The sequence below is a fragment of the Chelmon rostratus genome, chromosome 4 (assembly GCF_017976325.1).
Source record: "Chelmon rostratus isolate fCheRos1 chromosome 4, fCheRos1.pri, whole genome shotgun sequence".
NCBI lineage: Eukaryota > Metazoa > Chordata > Actinopteri > Chaetodontiformes > Chaetodontidae > Chelmon > Chelmon rostratus.
Genome location: NC_055661.1, coordinates 3528291 through 3534290, shown reverse-complemented (window position 1 = coordinate 3534290; position 6000 = coordinate 3528291).

Here is a 6000-nt window from a genome sequence, read left to right as displayed (position 1 = left end):
AATAGCACGGAAAGTGCCATCAGTTTAAATGGGATTCTCAGAACCGTCTTAAGCACATTTCTTTAATGTCTTTTGTGAATTGATTGTAAGCACCATTGGAAATGATCTGAAGACTGAGCTCAACTACAAATCTAAAAGCATTTTAATAAATGGGGCCCCTGGTCTTCGATTTGCAGTCATATCTTCGTGGTTTTTCACTTTTTAAAGTTTGATATTTTCATTAAAAAGGCTCTGTACCAGGCAACACATTTTCTCAAGGCAAATGCTTCCTACCTCTGGAGCGTTTCACAGAATTGTTGAATAGTGCTTGGAAAACATTAAAGTTTATTGGTTACTCTAAAAAATCTGTGTGAGTAATCTGTGTGTCTGTGCAGCAAAGTCATATTTATCAGTGGAATAAGTCCAGAGTGATAATAAAAAGAAAAGGAGGGCATAAATTCAATTTATTTGCAAATTTTAGGCTGATTATCTGCCAGCCTTTCATGTGGTGGTTTGGTCAATGTGGGCGCAGTTTCACTGACTCTGAAAGCAAGGATGTATGGGTTGATCAGTCAGCTGTCTTCCACTCTGACAGATGAAGGTAGTGTAAGCAGTGTAAGTTAAAGTTTGTGAATGTGTGTTAGTATTCAGCCACAAAACACTGGTCTGAAATAACTTTACTGCCACCATTTAAATGCTGTGTTGCACTGAAATTGTAGCTGGCATCATTTTTGAATTTGCAACAAAGTGGAAAATGAATGGTTTCACACTGTCTTTCACTGCACTGCATGCAAATATTCATTCTGCCCTATTTGTTTCATACTGTTCCATCACATTGTGTCATATTGTGATTGTGAAGATGAGAAGTAGAAAATTAGTTTTCAAAGATGCGATTGGCAATATTTCATACTTTTGTCAATGTCAAGAAAGCGGCATTGCTTGAGTCTGTCTCTTAAAAGACTCATGAAGAGGAGATTTATTTTTGTTAAAACTATCTTAGAGGTGTTTATTCAAATATATGGGCGTTTTGGCAGATGTAGCTTGTGGCACTGTTGAACTGTACTGCAGTACACAGAGAGGTGTATCTGTATCTTTAGCCTGCCCTCATTGATATAAATGAGGAGGACAAAATAATAGACCTGTCACAAGTGAATAATGTAATATAATTCAACAGCAGCACAAACAGCAGCATCTAAATGATCATAAATTTGAATCAACACCTCTCTAAAACATTGTGAACAGCTAAAAACAGCTGAGGCAGCTGTTAAAAGCACCGCCTTGTCAGCTGGTTCTGGTGATTTGGAGGTGAAAAGATGTGCAGGTGTCTGTTAAAATACTGTTTTTCATGACAAACCGCTGGTATTTTGTCATTTTCCTTGAGCAAAGCAGTGGGTTATTATTCAGTGATTAGAATAGATTATCTGGGCATGGCAGCTATGTCACTGTTATGGTCAGTGATGCTTCTAGGATGTGAGGAAATTGGGGGCTTAGCCCATACCTCTCTAGGGGGGTCCGGAGGGGTCCTCCCAAAAGATTTTTTGATATAAACAAGCCCCATTTTGAATGCATTCTGGCACCTTATCTACAGTCAGTGTACATTTCTTTATCACTGAAAAATTTAAATGTGTACCTCATAAACGGTTGTTTACTTTCCAGATCAATTATAAATGGGAAAAATAGTAGCTGTTAGTAATTAGTGTTCGTATCAGACAGATTACTTCACAACTGCTATCATTAACATTTATTGGAAAAAAAGTATTTGTTAACATGGGTTTATTGGAAAACTGAATTTTCTGTTACTCACACACACACACTGGATGTGTCCATACAGAAGATAACATTGTACTTTAACCTCTAAATATCATCTTCACAAAAGCATTACACACTATACACACTCACATCTTTGAATGACACACTGTGTGTAGGAGGAAATTACACAAAACACACCGGTGCTGCTGCCAGCAATGGGAGCATGTGATGACCTGTCCTAGCTTCACATTTCTGCTTGCTATTTAAAGTGAGGTACTTAGCTAACTACCATCTGAGAGGAATACATGTTTCAACAGCCAAATCTTCTGCTTCACCAGCCTGAGCTTGTAGATGCAGATCAGCTTGGACTCTGCTTGTTTGTTGTTGTTAGCCCATAAAAAGCATTGTAGAAATGACCAATTGTACCATAAGTGTAAAACCTGTCAAACTACAGCATGATGACACAGACTGAAGTTTGAAAAAAAGTGAAATGCCACTTTTGGCCCCACATATCAGCCTCAGCGCCACAGCAAAGATCCTCGTCTTCTAAGCCTCGACAACACCATGCATCTTTCCTTGACACTCTCTTCAGCTCCTGTCTCTTCACTTCTCTTATCATACCTCCTCGCATGCGCCCTCTGCTTTCTTTACCTTCCTCTCTGGGGACCTTCCCTCAGTCTCCATCTGTTTGCGCCCCATCCATCGTTACCATCTTCTCCCTTTGCTGTGCTTACCTTTCCCTCTTGGTGACTTGCGTGTCAGGACTGACACAGATATCCTGTACCTGTCCTGTTTGGTCCTGTGGGAGAATCAGTGTGTACTGTTGACCAAGATGATGGACAGCGATGCCACCTGAGGAGGGAAAGCTGCTGTCCTGTCCGGAGAAGAGAAGGAAGCATGCCAACAGTACTGATGATGCTCCTGCCCTCATCCTTTAACGTACAATTTGACTTGCACTTTAATTAAATGTGACCTCCCTTAATGTAATAGTGTTGCTGTCTTTTGATATGAGGTACTTCTGCATTTTCTATCAAACAATGCTTTATGTCTTTTTATTTTCACTGTTCGAAATGTATTTTTGTGATCTTTAGGTCTGGCCTCAGTGCTGTATGAGGAGCAAACAGAAATTAGGTTTAACCATAAATCTCATAATAAAAACACTATTAAATGCTTAATTCTTTTAATGGATTTAAAGATCTAAACATTTTCTTATGAATATGCTCAAAACCATCATGTCTTCTGTGTTGGACATTCTGAGGTCGGGGTGTAAAGAGTTTCTGCGAGTTGTTTCCTTTGTGTGGTGTGCTAGCATTGACATGGTGATCCTAGAGGACCAGATAGTCTTGGGATCTGGTGCAGTGCCAACATAATTTACCGTTACGAGGACATGAGACATATCCCGGTAGTTTGCCAAGAAGCCCAGTTATGAACCTCAGGGCAGGCAGCATCTAGAGGGCTGAGAGTGAGTGAAGAGTGAAGGCAGAAGAATGCATATAAATTAGATCAACATAGTCCATAGCGGTTAAAAAGGTTGACTGGATAATTTACTCTCTGCAGTTCTGACTAATATAAGTTGTTTCTTATGGAAATAACCCCAGTTTTCCTTTTTAAGACTCAGTCAGTTCATTCATATGTTTTTTTAAAGGCTAGTTTGCCATCAGCTGGACACCAAGGATTTATAACCGGATACTCTTTCAGTCTGAGTCCCATTAACAGTACTAACAATCATTTCAGTGGGACTGTCAATTTTCCAGAAAACAACATTTTTATTTATTTTAAGATCAATCAAAGTTTGCTGTACAGTGCAGAAATCAAATCATTTTGCTAATTCTGAACCACCTGGGCACAGAAGGCACTGTTGTATGCAGCAAGAGCATTTAAAACAGATTAGTAAATGCTTCAATCCTGAGATGTGAGTGTCATGTTTGTTTGTGCACCATGATTCGAGCCAGAGGGCGGAGAACGGCCATTTTCAAAGACTTAACCTTTTTAAGTTTTCCAACACTTGTTTGGTTTTTCCTTCACTTTCAGATACTGCAGAGACATAACTGATGGTTTGGCATTCTGAATAGCAGTGAGACATTTATCACCGTTGATGAAATCACTGCCAATCAGCAGGTGATTTAGCTATACGCACTTTGTGCCAGGCAGCATCCATTGCATGTAACATATCTGCAGTTTCTGACAAGGACCAAGGGTTGTTCCTAGTGGCACATACCCTTCTGTTTTCATAACAAAGAAATGCTAAGGCCAAGTTTAGTTGTTATATTAAACTCATATCACTGTAGTACAATTTTGACAAAAGCAGGTGCTCACACAAGTGTTTGAAATTGACAGTGACACGTGGTTTGGGTCTTTGTAATTTTGTGTCATGGATTAATGCTGTTGGACAGTGGTCACTGAACGCCACTGGATTTATCGATGGAGATAATATGTAAGAGTGTGGCCTTTCTGTGCTTTCTGGTTCTGGTCCAGTGGGGGAGGAAATGAGCGTTGTGAGATTGAATTCAACACAGACATTTTGTATTTAATTAGCAGCATTAGTTGACCAGTTAATGTTCATATCACACAGGATAAGAAGTTCTAGATAAGAACCATCGTAACTGGATGACAAATCAAATAAATGATCTATCGCACCTGACTGTGTTTAGCCAGTGTTCTGCCATTTTGAAGCGTGGCGATGCAAGCTAATGTCAGATTTTTTTTTTTTTAGTTTCGGCTTCTTCTTCCACATATAGAAATGTTTGCACAGGAGTGAACTGGACTAAAATGTTTCTCTAAAAGCTTGTTAATGTCATTAATTACACTATGTGTGATCCATCGTGTAGGACAGCCCTGGATCAGTGGTAAGTACACCTGCTGATGCTCGACTACAACTCAGACCTGATGGAAGCTGAGTGAGTCCGTAGTTGTTAAAGTCATAAAACGGCTTTCTTTTCCAAAGCACGGAGCTTAACAGCCTCACAGGGCCGCCACTGTGGCCATAGGCCGTTAGTCTTGTTTGAGTTACAGATGTAGCTACAGTAATTAGGAGAAAAGCAGTTTCTAGAAGACACTTCACAGCATCGTCTCATCAGTCAGAAGCCTGCAGATCTCAACTCAATAAACTTTCTCTCCAGAAATGACTCGGTCCAAAGTAATGCCCTCTGCTTTGAGGGAGAGAGACTGTGACATGAGGTGCGTTATACAGACAAAAGGGGTCAGAGTAACTGTGGTGGATTTCACTGTTCGTGTTGAGGTCTACTGCACCACAGTGTACAGCTTAGCATGCAGATCAACCTCAGGATGAATGTTTTTATTTGAACGTCTATTGGTGTTGCTTAATCACACTCTAAATACGAGAAATCCACTGTGAAACATTAAATGTCCCAGTGAACTATTGATCTTTGTTCTGGGTCAGAAACAGCGAGGATTTGATACCAGGCTAAAGTATTCTACACACAGCAACACAAAGACTCAAATTGGCCACACGGACAAACTAAAGCTTGTACAGATTTTGAAAACCAGAATGGCAATACTTAATGTGGAGTGAAGTGTGGCTTCTGGAATATATTGTGACATGAACATGAATACATTCAATCCACAAACAGTATCACTCTAAAACCCAAAGACAAGATAAGACTTGTTATAACAGCAAGAAAAAAAACGAGCAAAAGAAAAAAAAGAACAAGTTGAACAAATATACAATAAAAAGATTCAAATTAAAATCAACTATAGGGGCTATGTACATTACCAGCAAAGAGTCTAAAAAATTGCCTTATGAAGAATTGGCTCAATTTCACTGTGGATTTTGAATTGCGCATGAGTAAAATATGAAGAAAAAAAAACTGTCTTGGGGTTATGTCTTATTCAAATCAAAAGAGAAAACCCTGATATCTCACTCACAAAATAAATGCTAGAAATATCAGTAATTTAGTGCAAGTTGTCTCAGACAGTGTGCACCTCCTAATGTGGGGCAGGTCTTTCTGAAAGGTGGGACACTGAAAAGTTTACATTAAAAAGGCCTAAATCACCTAAATTCAAGTAAGAAACTTCTAAGGTGAGTAACGCACAAGGCCAACCCCATGTTAAGCAATTTTACCACTCAGTGTCATTGCTGTTACATAAGCTAGGCTTATACATACAGAATGGAACAACATCAAGCATTGATGCATTAATTAGAGAGACTGAGCAGTCCATGTTATCATGCAGAGAAAGCAGAATTAATGCACAGCTAAACATTTGTGAACCTGCTGTGAGCGTGAGTTAAAATGTTTTCCATTTCATTAAACT